This window comes from Homalodisca vitripennis, chromosome X (assembly GCF_021130785.1).
Source record: "Homalodisca vitripennis isolate AUS2020 chromosome X, UT_GWSS_2.1, whole genome shotgun sequence".
In the NCBI taxonomy this organism is placed as follows: domain Eukaryota; kingdom Metazoa; phylum Arthropoda; class Insecta; order Hemiptera; family Cicadellidae; genus Homalodisca; species Homalodisca vitripennis.
The window spans coordinates 159,782,198-159,803,536 of record NC_060215.1 but is presented as its reverse complement, the minus strand read 5'-3'; positions in this window follow the sequence as shown (position 1 = coordinate 159,803,536).

Here is a 21,339-nt window from a genome sequence, read left to right as displayed (position 1 = left end):
CATTTATTCGTATCATGACGGACGACCTCCACATGGCATTAAGCCCCTTCTAATAACAAACATGTATCTGTTATTTTCCATTGCAAATCGGGTAAAAGGTTTTAATACTTTGTAATTCTTTTAAAACAAGCTTTTAGTTCGAGGTTCGCTTAAATTAAAGTTTCTAATAGCTGCTGAATCTCAAGCATTTGCTCATTCACCAAGTCCGGCACCATCCAGGAAGACGAGAAAGGTTGGACCCTGGATCACAATAGTGGTAAGGGGAACGAGTCTAATGATAGTTGATAAAACATTGTAATAAATATTTTGAACTTTCATTTGATAGTTCTTTGTTAGTGATGACTGCTATTAGAAATTACAGCGATGGTAAATTATTGTTGTATTTAAATAGGCAATTATTGTTTTGTAAGTTATTACCGTTCGTTCTTGTTACCTGTTGATGCTTAACATTATGGAATGACTGGCTTCTTAATCAGTGATAAAAATATCGATATGTTTGTTTCATTACATATTCCTAAACATTTATGATTTATTATGTATACATTTTTTACTAATACATTCTATGCAATAGTCTATATGCAATAGACTAAGTATCTTCGTTCAATTTGCTTCTCGAGAACCTTTTGTACTCAACAACTTTATTCCACATCCAGTAGACGACAAACACACATTACAGCCTTTCCTCTACACTTGGTCTTTGCACATACCACATTTATTACAGTTAAAAAAAGGTTTTATTGTTACTTTGATGCTAGATCCATAGCAACAAATCATGTGTGTAGCATTTTTACATGTTCCTATTATAGGAGGTAAGAGTAGTGAAGGCAAAGAAAGATATTGCATCTAAATTACCATTATGATAGACAAAAGTATGCAAAATGATTGTACTTACACCTGTTATTACGGGGATAATTGTGTTAGCCAGTCAATTAGCGTTCTTCTTCTCTCAATCTAAAACGAGGTAAAATACATCATATAATAATTATTCTTTAAGCAGTGGTAGTGAAATAAAAGAGTAAAGCACAGAAATGAACCAAGAAATGAGTTGTGGCTGGTTCTATATTTTGTTTTAGTAAGTTTCTTTAAGCCAAGCTGTTATAGGAGCCTCTTTATATATCTTATTTGGCACAATTTATACACTTATAACTAGATATGAGTAGTTTATTTGAATTAGTAAGTTAACTACTAAACCGATATTTATTTCGTGATTCTAAAATACCCCTCACCATTACATTACTATATAACGAGCCCGCATACCTGGCCCTTTCAATGGAGAAAATAGTGCAATTTTAATATTTCAGTTTTGCCCACTAAATAAAATTAACATTTAAATGGATGTAAGATTAAAAGTAAAAGATAAATAATTATAATCCCTTATGTCAGTAACAAAATATACGTAATATCAACTATAATGGATATTCTCCTCCCTATAAAAAATAAACATACTTAACTGAATCTTATTATATTATCGTATTAAATCTAACATTCATATAAAAATTCATGGTTTATATTTTTTGTGGGATATTGTGAGGTGTTATACCAAATCTTATATCGTGTTTATCTTCTGGTTCCAACAATACCTGACTGTTACACTTCTTCAGTGTACAATAGTGTAAAACAAAAGATATATTTTTGCCCTATAACTGTCTATACTTAAGAAAACATATAGAATGGTGCAAAGTTTGAAGTAATAGCATAATATTTATGAATACTGTAACATAACATTTATGACATTTTTGACAATAGACATAAGTTAATATGTTATTAGGATATTAAAACGAAACCATTGAATATCACATAATAGCACAATTAGTTTAAAAACGAAATCTTGCACTTGAAATATGATAATACCATTTATCGCGTATCCATGGCTGATATAGTTGAGATATCAAGACTGGTAAGAAAGGTATAAAGTGAAAAACAATTTCGAGTAGACAACTCCCTCGGTGGTGATGTTGCCGCCGATTGCTTGGTTTGATCCTCCTCAGTGCTCTTGTCCTAATCATATTATGGTTTGTGAAATCACTTTTCCACAAACACTGCGTTGGAAATTTCAAACACCACGTTTGCACTGATACAAGAATATGATCACGTACTCTACAACTAAGTAAAAAATCACAGAAATGACTGGGAGTTTGAAAGCTGATTACTCTCTATTTCTCTACTCCAATTAACTCATCAAATTATAAATACGGTCTATATCTTGACACATTTGTTTGATACAACCTTGATATATATAAAGTAGTGGTGGAAAGAGGTTCTTCAATATGAATATTGAGTTTAGCTAAAGTTTCAGTGTAAATTCCAGACGCTGCACTAATGGGTAGGTGAACTTGAGCTAAACTCCACATTCACCTAATTTTGATAATTGACCGCTGGTTTCAAAACAGTTGTAGAGGCACCTGCAACTCCAACACACCACACAATAACAGCAAATACATAGACAAGTCTCCTGAGTAGTTTATATATGTATAGGACCTGTGGAGACCAACTAAACTTACGTACTCCGACATAATGTCATAGTTACCCGCATTCAACAGTCTCGCGGTTTTAAGCTACACCAGGAGTGCAGCCTCATTATCTGAGGATTAACTTCATGAGGTTGGTAAATAGCAGGGCATTTGGTATTGTTGATATTTAATGTGAGACAACCATGATCAAGCATGGCTATGATTATCCCACGTGAAGGTAGAAGGTGCAAGAGCAGTACCATCAGTAAATAGACATAACTTACTTTTGTAATGACTTGACATTTTTGTATTAACAATATTGGACTAATTTTGGACACAAGTATACTACCAGCAAAACTGCATATTAAATGTCACAGATAACTTCTATTGTTACAATACTAGTAGCTGAAGAACCAATCGCATGCATTTATATTTTATACGTATAATGTTGGTCTACTGGCTCTTGTTTGTGCCTGTATTAATTCAGTATGTAAAACTATGTTGGTCACAAAGCAAGACAAGCATTCTATTTGGCTAAACTATACTATTTTTAACGGCTTTTAGACATGTATATTTAGAAGCAAATAAAAATGCATAAAGTATTTATATGCTCTGCAGAAATATTTTACTCCAATTACCCTACAAACGAATCTAGGATGCCCTTATTAATGATCTGTTACCTCAGACGCCTCAGCCAAGATCCTGACAGCGGATGAGCGTAGTCAATATATTCCCGTCGTTACTGACAACGTCGAGCCAGGGCCTATGCTTTCTGGCTGATAAGGCTCCTTAGTGAACTGAGAATTCATTAAACAATTGTTACACAATTTATTTTAATATTTTGTTTAAAGGACACGTCTATGACGTTGGTAATTAGCTATGCAGGATGTTTCACACCACCTGGACCATTGATTTGGCTTAATCTTAAACTCCACATTTTGAACCAAAAATACATTATTACTTTGAAGTCCTTTACATGCCAAAGAACGACACCTTTGGGGGTTATGCGGTTCGGTTTTGGAAAAGTTTCATATGTATAGGTTGTGTAACACCTGATTATATTAAAAGAAATAGTTCTATCTGTGGTTGGCCGATATATAGGCTATAAATAATGTTGGGAAATTGTAAACTATTTCTCAGTTAATATACTATCCCTCCTTAGTATATGTAGAAACAAATTTTAAATTAAAGCATTTTTTATTATAAAAATTAGAAAAATTAAATACCACTAAGTATAGATTTTGAAATAGCACTCTATGCTGTTCACATAAAATTGAAGACCAATAAAAACAAATATGATTTGTATTTATAATTTTTCTATATCGTACTTAAGCTCTTTATAATTTATTATTAAAATTAGTATAACGATCTTAAATCATTTTTGACTATGGAATTATGAATAACATTGTTCTGAAAAAAACTCTGTTTTAATTATGTAATGTAATAAGAATTTTACAGTTTAATATTGATATAAATATAAGTAAAAAGGCAGGAGTTTGATGCTATATCAATGTTAGAGGTGTGAATTATCACGCTCTAGTTCATAACGGAGAAAATCGTAAAAAGCGAGTATAATGTTGCCAGTTCTGCTAGGAGGTAAACCCCAATGCCAGGTCCAAGGGCTGCCTGCAGCGTACTAATATCATCACAATGGAAGCTTTCAGTGAGAAATATGGTGGTCATTGGTGGTTTTAAATACTTAAGTGGCCAGTGCAAATTGCTTTTATGGGCCCCTTGATGGCAGTTAAATAATAATATTTTTATTTACCCATAAGAATGAATTTCGATAAATAAGACTTATGGTGTAAATACGTTTATTCATAACTCGTACTGTAGCGTTATAATGGGCATTTTTGTCAATTAAATCTTAATCACATATAGAAAAAGCCATTTTACAGAATGTGTTCAAGGATTAATTGAAAGTAATAGCAGTAAAACTGTAAGGATAGTAAAATTGAGCGAAACAGTAGCTTATTATTAATATTGAAATGTTGTAGAGAAAAGGCTAAATACATTTCGTTCTGGCTTTTTAAGCAGCAAAAGTGTCTACCAGTTTATAGTAGCTGATATTTGTCAAAGAGTTCCTTTAACTGTAGAGAATTGCCAAGTCATTCAGATGATCTGAAAGATTATTGCGAAGATTTTATACTATTTAAGGCAAACGTGATCTCTTGCCAAGAGCATTGGGTATTGGAATTATAAAAAAGGGTTTCAAGAGAGTTGCTAGACTGGGAAGGTCTATTTGTGTATGTTGTTTGTTACAATATGCTTCTTCCATTTTTGAACAATTGTTACTCTCGTTTACGTCCGGTCCTTTACTGACGCTGGGTCTACTTTTTGCGTTGTTTTCTTCTATTCTAATAAATACAGGAACTTACGAAAATGTTTAAAATCATATAAGAACAATGACCCGTCAATGTCACTTGAATAAATTTCGGATGGATTCTTTAAGTGACTTCTGGAGCGTTGAACAGCTTAAACACAAATAAGTTCTAAAAAATGTTGAAATATGAAAAGTTTTTCTTGTCTGTTTTATAATTCAGAAGAAAGCCTTCATTGAATATTTCCAATCTCTTTGTATCTCTTCCCTGTAATATTACTTCATCAATCTTTCTTTTGATTGAGTTCTTTCTGCGTTTATATCGTTTTATTTCATTATCTTTCCTAGAAAAATTTGTTTGTTAAATGTGTCTTTCCTTTAATTGTTATTTGCTAAATGTGTCGATACACTTTGGATTTAACTTTCCATTGTTGAGGAATCCTCACTTACATGAAAAACATATATTTTCAGTGACTCCACTAGCTGTACTGCTTTCTTAATGTCGACATCTTCTTTTTGTAAACATTCACTGGTTTTTATTCAATCTTGCAATGAAGCTGTTCTATAAAATGATCACAACATGAATTTTGTAAGAGGGTACCTTTTTGTCTATCCCTAGTGCTTTTCCGTTTAACTTTAGGTTTTTCATGCTACTGCATGTATTTACAAAGGCATTTTGAGTTTATGCATAGACTTTTTAAGAGCTAAGACCCTGATTGTTCACCTGGTGTCATCCAGTCTTTTCAAAACTAGTTGTTTTGGCTTAAGATACGATGAGAGTATCCCAATTATAGATAATATATTATGATGACGACCTAAAAAAAACGTTGACCCACGTCAAAACAAATAATGACTTACTGCAGTTTTAGGCAAAATTATTGTCAACCAAGTTTAAACTTTGGCTGGTGCGAGGCACATTGAATGCTTTAGGACTCACCTCCAGTATCTTGGCTTGTAGTGCTGCAAGTACCCCTGACATATTTGAGGCATTGTCGTAACACTGCCCTATGTACTGTACTATGTTCAGACCTAGAGAATTCACTACTTTCAGTACTGTCTCTTTCAAGTATTCTGCTTTATGTGACTTAATGGATATAAAGCAAAAATATCTTTCAACTGGGTAACAATAAGGTAAGGCGAATCGTATTACAAAAGTCAACTGGTCTACACGACTCAAATCGGGTGTTGAAGCAACAATTATTATAACTTATCGAGGTTTTAGCTTCGTTACTTAGAGTTTATCTTATGTATTTTGCCATGAGGGTTAAAATCTCATCGTTGACCTGATGAAACAAGTTGTTATTATTAACTGGACTACAGGCTTCTTATTTCAATAAATCGTCTTTCAGAAATATAATTCATAGAAATAATCCAAATACTGTATATAATTGTATTAGCTTATTTTTGTACCAGAAATCTAAGACGTTCCTGCTTACATAGCTTTAAAAGGAAGTCAAAGTTTAGCGAACAGCTTAACAGTGGCTGCTACACGATGTAGAACAGTTCTCCTGTAACAATGCTCATTTTCAATTTTACGCGTTAATTTATAGTCTAATTCACTATTTAAAATGCTTATTTCAACGCAGTTTGTCATAGGTCTTAAATGAGCTTTTTGTAGATGTCTTTTGGATATTTAATACTTTTTAAATTCTCGATCAGTCAGAAAATATTTCAATATAATAATTGATTTTCTGTACGGTTAGGACACAGTTTACAAACAAGGCAATATACTAACTCAGTGGTTTCAGAAAATGTTAACAAACATTTTTTTCTTTATTTTAGAAACTGAAAGATATTTAGGTGCTTACAAATTTTTGATTCCTCTGAGTAAAACACTTTTGTAGATATCTAATATTTTAGGTAAAGTTTTTGTGAAAGAATCTATTATTTCTATGTTTAAGAAATTCTGTCTCGGAAGTAGGACTAGACCTAAGGTTGAGCTAGCTTTGGTTAGGCTGACACTAGCTTCTCGCTCAATATTAGTTAGGCTTATGTCAGATTGTGGACTGTAAGAGGAGATGAGATTAATCCTCGTTTCATCTTGATGTAAGGAAGTGTCAGATGTAACATCTTGTTTATTACTAATACATTCATCAACTGATGTACTTGTATTCGAATTACATATAGACACACCCTCTGCATTCTCGTGTTACTGGTTAGTATTCTTAAACAATCTTCAACACGATTTGGACAAAATTGCGGAAACAAATTTGGGCTGTATGGTTAAAACCTATTTAAACGCAAGGTATCTAGACCTACTTTTTATAAAATAGGTTGATCAAATATATGTGCCTGAAAGGCGTCCGTAAACAGTTCTCCCTTCATATTCATCACACAGAATGTGTACAATATAAATATTCAACTAACAGTATTATTTTAAGAACGTAGCTGGAAAGTTTTGTTCACTGCAATCAAATTTTAAGATGTACCAGAAGATTTGAAGACAACGTAAATAGAATATATTTGTAAGTATACGCCAATATTTCAGGAAATGCAGTGCATTAATAAAATAGCACATTTTGTATTTGTAAATCTAAACTCCAAGATTTCAACAGTGTTTTCCTAGAATGGATTATAGTACAAGAGTTTTAGGGAGGTGAAGACAACTTGTATAAGATACATTTGTGAGTCTAAACTCCGATAACTTCACGACTCAACAACTCTGCTTTACTCTGTCTGAAAGTAGCGAAAGCTACTTAGAGTTGTTGCTACTTACATTTCACTGTGGGTAATCTTGTTTCTTATAGGTTCGTATATATCACTGCCACATTGGTTTTTAGCACTAGTAAACAATATGGTTAAACATGTCCATTGTCTTATGCAGTAGTCGTTCTTAACCATTACCCTGAGTCACTCAATAACTAAATAAAACAATTACCTGTTTCTACCAAAACCCCTGATTAGTATAAAATAAAACTAAAACCCTTAATTTGTCTAATGAAACCCAAAATTGTGTAATATTTTGATTAAAAAACTAAACTTGAAAACTTAATTCATTGTGGTATTAATCAGTGGTGCAATAGTTTTCAACGTCAAATAGCCTAAAGTACTTCATAGTAATTACTTATCATTAAAAGTTAAGGTGTTTTCTTAAAGTTTCATATCTATTTTGTATGTATTGGAATAAAACAATTTGACATAATCTATTCAAAAGTTAATTTATCGACAGTCATAAGATACCCACCTCTGTAGTCTAGAAGGGTTTCCCATAGCCCCAACCTGAGAAGGTATCCGTAAACTGAATTTGAAAAGAGCCAGGTAAACTGAATAAGTAATGCAGATTGGAAGGGGATGTCCCTTCTCTGTACTTCATCGTACTTCAGGTGGGAATACACTTAGGGTTCGATAGTAGGTGACTAGCAAACATAACACAACAAATGGTTATCACTTGCTTATCTGAGACAAGTGATAGATATTAGAAAATCTGTGCACTTTATCTTGTGTCGTGAGTACATTATAAATTACAGCCAACATACATAATATAGGTGGACCAGAACAATAATTTAAACAGCGTAATATTTCTTAGAATCCAAGGTGAAAATTAAGGAATTTTGATATGATATACAAAACTCTCAAACATCATAAAAAACCAAAATAGAATTAGTTGTTACTATTCGATAAACAGTGAAAGGATTCTAGTAACCCTTACTTAAGTGACAAACGTTGAATGGGTTCACATCTCTTACCTCTATGCTATGTCACTGGTCCAGAACGAAATAGAATTGGTCTCTAATACGCAGATCACTCAGAACCATGACATACGAAGCAGAAATTTAAACCAAGGACTCTTCAAATTGGGTTTTTGTAAACATAGCAGAAAGAAGAATGATGGGTTTAGCTCCAATGCACCTTCCACTGGCGTACACCCTCTGAAACCTGATGCTGTCACAGACTTGAATCCTGAAGTTATAACATCAGAGAACCTTAGACAACACAATTCAGTCAATCTGGGTGAAAGTGCAAGCAGGACACCTATATAGAACACAGTACACTTATTTTTAACGATAAATAACTTTTAATCCTACGGTAAGCAATCTGAGCGATTAAACTGGGTATGAGTGATTTATCTTATCGATGCGATACAGTTTATAAACTAAGTAATTTTAACGTTAATGGCCACTTTCAGTTCAGCGGTTGATCTGTGTGACCGGAGGTAATTTATCTGTTCGTGACTCTCGGTCCAGTTCAAGCACTGCACCCCGCTATTGTGCTGAGTCAGAGGTTGTTTGATTAATTAAGCCCCCAAGTTTGGTTCTAGATTCCTCCTCTATACTAATCTACTATTATCTACTAAAACTTCACTCTGCCTCATCTTATCGAAAATCGATAACCCGTGCGACGGTCAGTCTAAAGTCACATGAAATGTGATTTACAACTTATTTTTATTAGTGGTGATAACAATTTACCTCTCAGTTTATGACTTCCTAATAAACTTTACTGTATCCTATAGAAAAATAATTAATTTAGTTACCATTTTTAGAAACTCAATAATTATTTTATCATAAACAATGAAACATTATACTTTGTTGTTTCAGTAACTGAGTATATGTATATACAACAACGATGGTGGTAAACACACGGAAATGGAGTGAAATATGCGGTGGTAGAGAATTAAAGGAAAATGTCCTGTTTGTAATACATTTACTAGTTAATAAAATTTATTGAATATGAAAACCTAGTAAGTGATAGTGAAAATTGTCTGATACAAATATATACCATATACACGTGAACGTTACCCAACTACTGTAGCATGTTGCTTAGCGAGCAATGTTAAAACTTTTGTATTGTTTAATCCTTATTTATTTTACAAGCCATAATATATACATTAATTTCGTTACTTATTAACTAATTTAACTAAGTAGCCTGAAAATGTAATTATACATTGTTCAATCCAGGGAGAAAACATCATTTATAATTTTTTTATGTACTCACTTTATTCAATGATGTTTTTTCAATAATTTTTTTGCTTGAGATTGTGATATTATACTTTCAAAGTAAATATACCTATAATGTCTTTATTTAGCTTACGTAATATAAATAGCTAACTCTAGTAAATAGACTAATAGTTAAAAGAAAACTACAATGATTTCCTAAATAAAAACCATATCACATGTAAAAGAAAAGGTTTCATCTTGTTAGTTTTTTGAAAACACAATTTCATATATATATATGTATACATCCGTTACAAAAAGCAATTAAACATACATTGTCGGAAGACTACACATTTGATACAAAAAATATTCTATTTACTGCATATTACAGAATATTGCTGCTGGTTTACGTCAATGAACGCATTTGAAAGACTTTTAAATTACTGGTACTCTACAATAATGAGGTTATTTATTACAATTAATGGTAATGTCTCTGTGAACCCTTTACCAATTTAACAAATTAAATGTTATTTAAGTTGCTTTCCGGTTACATTACTATTGATTTAGTGTTTATTTATTTATTATTGTATGCATTTATTTTAAATATTAAATGTGTATTAGTTGCAATCACTTCAGATTTGATGCTTTTGTGGTTGCATTTCATATTTAGTTATTTAATTTTGTATGCATGTGTATTCCGTATGTTTTGTTCCGTTATATGCAATTAAAATTTTTGCCTTAATTTTAATGCACATTTCAATACGAGTTCCAGACCTAATAACGGCACACAATATTTCGTCACCATCAATTATATGAACTGCATTTATAATTCTCTCTCATGTCCTTTCGTGTTGAGGGCTTTGTATAATACCCTATGTCTTTCATCCTTACCGAAATGTAGTAGATATGACTGGCTTCTTCATCAATGATACCAATCATTGTATCAATATGTTTGTTTCATAAATATTGTTCTATATTTATTATTTAATTTAACTTTTTTACAAATACATTCGATACAATATGTTTATGATCGGAATGACTAGGTTCGTATAACCTTACAAGTAACTCGATATAATCTATATGTAGAATAATCTTCATATAATTAGTACCTAAATACTATCTATGCATATTAATTTTCTCCCCCAACATAATGATGTAGGTCCCGTGGAAGCCAGTCTGTAACCTTTCACTGACAGTACTGGTTCGTTAGAAGTCAGTCATTTGTTAGAGCAAATGGGAAATAATAAAGTGCATTAAGGCACTGTCGGGAGAAACACGAGCCTTCTGGTGAGTGAAACTTCACATAGGGTATGAGGTATATACAAAAAATACAGTTAAAATACCTCTTCATTCTCTTTTCGTTTCAGATTATGTTAAACCCAACTATCTTCTCAAAAACTTGCTTTAGTATTTAACATGCGACAGAGGTTTTAAGACTATTGAAAGAACTAGCAAGGCTCCAGCGGTATGCTTCTCGACAAGTTTTAGTTGAAGAATACATTTTCCAGTTCAGATAGTCCTCTTTTCAGATTCACTAACATTACCGATATTTGTTATGTACCTTAGTTTCTGGCAAAAATAATTTTTGTTTTTGTTGCGTTGGCGCTAAGTCCATTGATAGTACTGTTATCTTTTTCTATTATAGAAAGCAAGAGTAGTAAAAACTGAGTATAAAATATATTCTGTAAGGTTATTGCACCTAAATTACCATTCTGATGGATACAAAAATGCAAATTGGTTGGAGTTACGCCTTTTGTACTGGAACTATCTTTGTTTGCCAGTCAATGAGGTTTCTTCTTCTCTCAAACGAAAACAAATTTACACATTAATTGTTCGTCACGAAGTGATCCTGAACCTTAACTAAAATAGTAAAGCAACGAAATGTACTGGGAAATCAAACTGTAGTTAGTTCTAAATTTTCAAGTATCTTTAAGACAAGCTAATGCATGAGTGATATTTATAATCCTTTATAAAAAACCAGAGCTACACCCGAAATAAGCCTCTTTATCATAGTTAATATCAAAACATTTGGCCCAACCAATACACTTACGACAAGATATTGGTAGTTTATTTGAACTAGTATGTTAAACATTACATCAATATTGATTTTGTGATCCTAAGCTCACTTTACGATTACCATATAAGGAGACAATATTTAGTTAGTTCTTAGTCATTTAAATATAAACCAAACTAATTGGTTTCTAAACCCCTGGCCCTTTTATATAAATAAAATAATGACATTTTAATATTTCTTCCCAATAAATGGATTTAACTTTTAAATGTATATAAAGTAAAAAGGAAAAATATGTAAATGAACAAATGAAATGAACCTGTACGCCAGTAACAAATATCCGTCAAAGCAACCGTAGTGGTTTTTCCTACCTCATAAAAATACCTAAAAACATACCTAATAGAATAACAATTGTATTATGGAATTGTATCTATAGCTCATACTTCACATAAAGCTTATGTTTTAATTTGTTGTGGAATATTGTGAAGAGTGGTGTCAAATATTATATTGTATTTCTCTTCCGGTTCCAACCATAACTTAATTTTACATAATCTTCAGTGTATTATGGTGTTTCAACTAAACTTTAAATTTGATAGTATTGTGTATCACGTAACCACGACTGAGATAATTTAAGGGATCAAGGCTTGTAGAAAGGTATAATGTGAGAAACAATCTCGAGCTGACAACTCCCGCGGCTGTGTCGCTGACAGAAATTGTCTGCAGTTTTACTCTCTCAGCTGTCTACATTGATCTGGTTATGGTTTGTGTAGTCACTCTATCATGATCATGGCGTAAAATATTTGCATATCAACGTAATATTAAATTATACAGTCTAGTAGAGGTATAGTGTGGGCTGAGACACAATTTCGAGTAGACAACTCCCCCGGTGGTGATGTTGCCGCCGATTGAATGGTTTGGTCCTCCTCAGTGCTCTTGCCCTAATCATGTTATGGTTTGTGAAATCACTCTTCCACAAACATTACAATGAAACCTTTAAACTTCAGTTACTAAACTTGTAAAGGTACATGAATTTGAACACGTAATAGTATTTAACTATTCACAAAATCATCACGAAACAAAAGTTTTCCAATTTATTTTAAGAGTATTTATATAGGTTGACAGAGTATTTATAAACTCAGTATTCATAAGACGTGTATAATTATTTTTCATCATAAATTTTATTAAACAATTTTGATAGGCATCTTTTGCCCATCACGTACTCAATAAATAATAAAATTAGGTATAAAGTACAGTAACTGCAATAGGAGAATAACTGTCACATAAAATTATTTTTTGCAAATACTAAATGAAACTATAATAATTCTAATTGTTCTGACAATTTTCCGACAAAATGACTGTACATAGTCTCTTGTTCAATCTAATAAATTCATTCCCAAAACATGAACTCTAACATCTGAAACAGTTCATCTGGGAGTTTGAAAGCTGATTACTCTCCATTTCTCTATTCCAATTAAGTAATCAGATTATAAATTCGGTCTGTATATGTAACCTTTTCTCATTACAACTTTAATATTTAACATAACTATGGTAGGATGAATTGATTAAATGGGAATGTTTAGTTAGATAAAGTTCAGTTTATATTCTAGACTTGATGTAATCTCAAAATTCACATAACTTTGATAATTTAGGTAAGTTTCCTGAGTGGTTTATTAATGTATTGGACTTCTGTTTACAATCTATACCGCCATATAGTTGTATAGTTTCCCGTGTTCAATAGTGCCGCAGTTTCCGGCAATACTAGGCGTGCATCCCGTTATTCGAGCAATATCCTTATTACGTTGGTAAATATCAAGACATTTAGGTTTATCGGTATTTATTGTTATAAAATCATGATCAAGCATGGTTATGATTATAAGACCACGGATACATTTTAAAAACGCCTGGTCTCACGTCAAAGGCACCGTATAATCATCATGACTTGAAATTTTATTTATAGAAATATTGGCAATATTTGTATCCAGTATAATGTATATATAATATATATATATATATATATATATATCCGTGCATAACTCTGTATTAGAAATATATTTGCGTTCCAACAAAAGTTACACTAGTTCCCTTGTAAATGATACTAGGGTGTCCTTATTAATGATGGCCACTGACTGATAACAGCGGGAAACAAGAGAAGCCCAATCTTCCTTATCAACACGTACCATCACTTGATTACGCTTATTTATTGTTGAACGTTTATGTCCTCTTGGTCTACTGTCTCCTTTCTTCTGTGTCTAAATATTTACTACGTCTGAAGTCTACTTATTATTGTTCGTGAAAACTCATTTGATTTATTACCTTATTTATTTTATTAACTTATTTTATTATATTAACTTATTTATTATATCAACTTATTTATTACATTAAATTTTTTTCATCCGATTTATAAAATTTCATTTAAAATTGAACATGCCACAATAAGAAAACCGTGCATTTTATCCGATAACCATACATATAGACATTTAATAGTATTAAAAAACTGTGATGTGTCCTGGCGTGTTTGGGGAAAACCTGCAATGCATCAATTAGGAGTGACGCCAAAGTGACGGTGGTTAGTGTTACCAACGACAAGCTCGCTGGACAACACCCTGTTACCCTGAGACATCTGTCTTCTGCACCGGCTTCACCAGCCCAGTCTCCGGCATTACAGTCACCCACCCTCGCCACACCACTCAACACCCCCTCACCCGTTCCTTTACCTGCGGCACTGACAACCCCCTCAATCAGCGCCCACTACAACACACCCATATCAATCTCTACAAACACTTCCTTTTCATCAACTAACCCGATTTCTGACCTCGATTCAGTGTTGCTAGAAAATACACTTCTGAAGGAAGGAATAAAACGCCTACAGACCGAACTGAAATCCGTATTAGACCATGCTATCGAGTCAGACCAGCGCCTTAGTCTATACACATCCAAAATTTTTCTATCCGCAACTTCCCTGTCATCAGAGTCATCTAAACCTGTAAAATCCAATGACGGTGCGGTACAGTGCGACCCGATCCCTCTAACCACCCAAGAAACTCAAACCCTCCCCTCTTTCAATCCCAGTTCCTGACCATTGCAATGAAATTATAAACAGTTTAAGAACTACAGTGGATGTATTGGAAGCAGAACTGAAATGTTTGAAACTACAACCTACGCAATGCGTCTGCAAGAATCGAAATGAAACCTGGAAACTCGTAAAAAACAAAAAAAAAACAAAAACAAAAACACAAACAATCCATTTCCTGTCCTTAAGCACCCCTCGAAACAGTTTAAACCGACTATTTCAAAGCCTGACAAAGTTTCAATTAAATGTAAAAATAGCAACCGAAAACCAAAACCTCTCCCACTACCTGTATCTAAACCTATACCTTTTGAGTCGGTTGTGATCGAGGGAGATAGCCACGTCCTCCACATGGAATGACATCCCAGCTACTCTCGCGACGTGTTTCTGTGGCAGGGGTCTGCAAGCCTGGGGCGAGGCTGCTTCAGATCACCTCATCCCAACCTCTGGTGACGAGCGGAACTCGGTGCAGCGTCCTGGTCGCCGGAACCAATGACCTTGCGGTCGGGGAGCAGCGGAATATATACGACAACCTGGAGAAGAGGATCCGTAGCCTCTCACAACAGGCTGTCGCCACGCTGCCCCATCGCCACGACTTGCACTCTACGCACGATATTAACCAGCACACAGCCCTCGTGAATGCCTATATAGAAGAACTGGCTGCTAGGCACCACATCTCTGTCCTAGATATGAACAGACTGCAGCAGCAGCACTTCACGAGGCACGGGATGCATCTCCACACTAGAGGAAAGTGGCAGCTGGCCAGACTCATCGTGGAGGCTGTTGTCGGGTTGAGCGCCTCGACTGCTGCGGCCAAGAAGGCTGAGGTTGCTCCTGACACCCGCACTGCCGTCCCACCGCTGCTGCCGCCGCCACCGTCACTGTCACCGTCACTACCGCCGCCTCTGCCACTGTCACTACGGTCGCCTCTACCACCGTCACTGCCGCCGCCGCCGCCACCACCGTCACTGCCACCGCCGCCGTCACCGTCAGAACAGACTCTCTACAGCTGACTCCAGAGCCCCTTATGCCGACTATATCTTGTGACGACGTCGTGAAGGAAGATAGAAGAAACGGCGCTCTTGTCATTTCTGCAGCTTCCAATTTACTAGAACAAAGAATTGTGTCTGCTTTTTTAGGGACCCCTCTTTAAATCAGTGGACAAAATTGGCAAACAATCACCATCAAAAACGAAAAAACGGAAAAATTTACAAACAAATTGAATTGAAACTGCTTCATCACAATGCTCAATTTGCAACCAGAAAAAATTGGAAAAATTCAACTCGTGTGCGAGGATCTCAAAACAGGTCTTCTTGTTGTCACTGAAAACGGTTTCAAAAGTGATAACATTACACTGTGCAAAATTCAAAATTACAAATTGGCTTCCGCGTACTGTAGACACTACTACAAAGGAGGAGGCGTTACTATTTTTATAAAACAAAATTTCACGTTTGCCCCCTTTCCGATCCAAGAATCACTCGAAAAAGATTTTGAAGATTCGGGATTAAAATTCTAACAGGTAAATCAAAATTGGTAGCGAACGGAATATATAGGTCTCCCAGTGGAAACGAAGATATTTTTTTTAATTCGAACAATTACTGACATACCTGACTGATCATCGTCAGGAATATGTCGTGATGGTGGATTTCAACATTGACGCGTTAGACAACACACACCATTCCACAGTTCGATTAGTTGATTTACCTTAGGTCATTCGACCTGGAGTTGTTAGTCAAAACTCCGACAAGAGTGATGGCTACAACCCAATCAGCTATTGACAACATCATCACCAATCATCCAAATGTCACGGTATCTGTGGTAAACACAGCTATATCTCACCACAACGGGCAAGGAGCTGTCGTCAGTGGAATGAAACTTGAAAGGGAGTAAAAAATTAACCAAACAATAAGAGACACAAGGCCAGAAAACATCGCTCACCTCAACACTTCCATGTAAACAGAAAAGTGGAGTTTCCTTCACTCTTCTCAATCTGTAGAGCAGCAGTTCAAAACATTTTACAACGTTCTAAATTTCCATATTACCACATGCTGCCCTACAACAAATAGATGGATCTCAAAAGGTATTTTGTTTTCGAGAGAGAAAGTGAAATTTTTTCTCCGAAATTAACAAACGTACTTTTAATGAAAATTTCAAAACATTCTTCAAAAAATAAAAAAATATCTACAGCAAAGTCATCAAAGCTACGAAAGCATACGATGTCTCCAAATCTATTCTTTCTTCTAAAAGTATTTCAAAAACAACTTGGGACATCGTTAACAATAAAACAAAAATTAAAAAACAAATAAAAATAAAAAATGGGAATATACTTGTGGAGGATGTAACTGAGGTTGCCAACCAGTTTAACGAATTTTTCGCATCCGTTGCTGTTGGGCAAGTTCCTCAGCCATCTGAACCGCAAATAGGTCCCTCGCGAAGACAGAGTCCAGCAGCCTCAATGTTGCTGACGCCAGTCAGCTGAGGACGAGCTTCACCGAATTATTCTGCAGCTCCCAACCAAAAAGTCAAATGATCTTAATCTAATGTCCACATGGCTCATCAAACAATGCTGTAAGCATTTGGTGAGACTTTAAACTACATTGGTAAATTCTTGATTCCAAACAGGAGTTTTCCCCTCCCTCCTGAAAATTGTAAAAGTTGTTCCGATTTTAAAAAATACGACCAATTTTCAATCAATAAATATCGGCCTGTCTGAATTTTGCCAGTATTGAGCAAAAAGTTTTAAAAACATGTTATCATAAGAATGCTTACATTTTTTGACAAATACGGTCAGCTCTCAAATGAACAATTTGGTTTCCGAAAGGGCAAATCGACAACAGACGCAGTAGTGAGTCTTGTAGATGTGATTTTAGATGGAATAGAAGGTCGGAACCACACAATAAGTGTGTTCTTAGACTTGTCCAAAGCATTCGACTGCGTTGACCATAGCATACTGCTCGACAGACTTGGGTCCCATGGCATCAGAGGCGTGCCCCTTAAATGGCTTGGCTCATTTCTAAGTCATACATTCCAAGTTTTCCAAATATCAAATCAATCGTCAAAACCAATTGAACTGAGTTACGGTGTTCCTCAGGGATCCATTCTCAGTCCTGTGCTTTTCCTGCTTTATGTCAACGACATAGGATCATCAGTTCTGCATGGAGGACTAGTGCAGTATGCTGATGATACGACTCTCTGTTTTAGTGCAATATCAAGTGAAGTGTTGGAACAACAGGCCTTTGTTGACATCAATAACTGTGTACAATACTTCCAAAGCCTCAATATCACATAAAACCCCTCAAAATCCAACGTTTTAAATTTTGATTTGCGCGACGTATGCAATCATTGTGGACCTGCCGTCATGTTAGCTGATTCCACACTGGAAGAAGTGCTCTCCTCCAAATTCCTATGAATACACCTTGACCGAGGGTTGACTTGGAATTAGCACATCAATCATGTTTGCGCAAAAGTTTCCTCAGGCATTTTATGTCTTGAGATCCTTAGTAAAATACTGCCCAAGTCAGGAAATTATAACGGCGTATTAAGGCTTAATTTACCCCCATCTGTCCTACGGAGTGAGTAGTCCTGTGGGGAGCGTGCGCAAGCTCTCAGTTTTAAACAGAGCTCTTGCCCTTGCAGGCAGTTGTTAATTTTATTAACAGACTGCCAAATTCAATAAAAAATTCTCTAACGCTCAAGACGTTCAAAATGCGCCTTAAACACCTTTTGGTGTCACAAGCATTTTATAATGCAGGGGAATTCTTAGCATTTAACTGGGAGACCGCCCAATTACACGACTGATTCTGCTGTTTAAGGTGGGATATATTGGTGAAGGATGAAAGGTTCATAAGTGTAAAATTGTATGTGTAAACGAGTTTTTTTTTGTATTAATGTAAGAAATTTTAGATTAAAATTTGTGACGTTTTCTATACAAGGTAATATTGTCGCTGCAATAAAGCTGATTTGATTTGATATGAATTATCTGTTGCTACAAACCTCTCTGGCAGGATCCTGACAGCAGATAAGCGTGGTCAATAGGTGGTAAGTCGCATCGTTACTGTCAGCGTGGGCCTGTGCTTTCTGACTGATAAGGCTCGTTAGTGAATTTAGTGTAGCTGAGAATTCATAAAACGATTGCCGTACTTAATTTCATTTGTAGATTTGGTATAACATTATTATACCATACTAGCGCTAATGATCAGATATACATGATGTATCATTCCACCTGAACCATTAATTCTTTGCTTCAATTTTAGCCCCACATTTCTTATCCCAAAGAACATTATTACATCCAAGTGTATTACATGTAATCAAAAGACACTTTTGGAGATATAGGAGTCGGGTTTGCAGCGTACTGTTATAATCCCAATGGAAGTCAGGTATTAACGCGAGGCGTTAAGAACAGGCAGGATTTTGTTGTTAAAATAATGTTAGAGGTGTGGATTATCATCCGTAGTTCGTAACGAGAAAAGCTTATAAAGCGAGTATAATGGTGCCAGTACTTCTGGAACGTAAACCCTAATATCGGGTCCAAGATATTTTAGTGAGAAATATTCCCGGATGAGTTGAGGTTTTTTTTCCTATTTGTTATTATCTTGGCAAACTTTACAATGGTATAATTCATAAACGAAGAAATATATAATCTACAAACTTATATTTGTATAATTTATTAGGATTCTATTATTATTAATTGTTACCTCAATTGACATGTTTGCGTAGACTATAATATAATTAAGGTAACAATGTTTTATATTTAACTTTTATTAAAAAAAAATAATTGATAAGCTAATAGCCATATCGCTTAATTATTGTAATTGCATGCATATATTAACTGAAGGAATCATGATTTTTTTAATTTGATATCCTTCAGTGAAAAAAGGAATCATTAACAGTAAATTTTGAGTTCTGCAATCTGATCTCTTCCTCGGGTGAATAATCAGTCATAACATAACTATAGTTTAGGTTAAAGCATAAACATATAAAGATAGCTGTGTTATCGTAGTAAAACATCCGTACAATTAAACATGACACTCACGAAAATGCATATGTAAATATTTGCCTAATTTACTAGGAATCTTTTATTATGTATTCTTAACTCAAATGACATATTTGCTGAGATTATCAAATAACCAACATTATAATTACGCTTTTAATAAAACCTTATGATAAAAGATTATGTAAGTAATGAATTAAACTTTATATCGATATCATCGCGTTTGCTTGCACATATTTTAAGGAAAATTTATTTTTTGAAAATTTCCAATTCTTCAGTGACTAAAGAAACATAAAGACTAAATTTCGAGATCTGAAATCTGTATATATGTAAGCAATTAGAAAATACATTTTGTTATATGTAATTTAACCATATTAGCTTTATTTTCAAACCTTTACAATCAGAAACTGGTCTTCCGCATACTACTAAGATGTTCCAAAAACAGATTTATTTTGCTGGTATTTAGATAAATTAACAAATAGGTGCAATTGACATGGTATAAATACCCTTTTTTCTAAAACATTTAAACATGTTACAATAGCTTGCTTTTTCAACGATGCAAGCCACAAAGTTAAAAGTTAGGTAGCTATTTTAATTAATTGTGACAGAGTGTTTGTTCATAAATTAAGCATTTGATTTCCAATAAGTAGCTGGTAAAATGTATTTTGGAATATGTTTTCTTTAAATATTCTGGTAAACCCGGTAGGGAAACATTAAATTAGTAGGTATTATACTAAGGCTTTAGATATTTGGATATAGATATAAAGTACGTGCTGTGAAATCATTTAGTAAAGACGTGGGAACATGGAACATCAAGTCATATTCCGTTTTTAAAACTCTAATGGAATATTTAACTTTAAATCAGGACAAGGTAACGTCACGTCATAGAGTTTGGAAGATACCGTTTAAACATCTCACTGTATAATAGGTGACATGAATGGCATCTCACTCAATAATTTTTTAGTTGTGAAATAACACAGTTCAAAAGTGTAAATGGACGGTGAGCACAAACGATTTATTCTTAAAACTGGCTTTTGGGAATTACTCAACTCCAACTGAAAAATGCCTCTGAGAGAGTTCCTGGATTTCGACATTTGAATCGTATGTTACATTAAGAGAACACGTTTTGAGGACTGGAATATATCCTATTATTCAGGAGTCAAAAACCTAAAACATTTGCTAAGCTAGTGCACATACATATATGGCGATGTACTGGCGAGAGTAAAACTTAACAACGGAATTTTACATTAAAACATTGAAGCATACGAGTATACCTGAGAGTCAAATACATAAACAATCCATTCACTTGTATTTTACAGGCACACTGCCAAAATATGTTGTATGTTAACAAAAGACTTTTTTTGTATTTTACTGTAAACCAAACTGCACAGGTTACAATGTAAGGAGGACCCTTATATTTAATAAAACTCTGAAGATGCATGACACTTTTACAGAATTCAGGAACTGGTGAAACTTGTTTAAAATTGCTAAATATAAATCATTTAGTAATCTAACTTTCTAAATGTGCATCGAATTCTCCCTTTGAAGTTTGCAGGGGAATGTTTTGATTGAACATGAATAGTATCAGAAAAATATTGAAACAGTCACTCACTAAAGAGCATTTACAGGA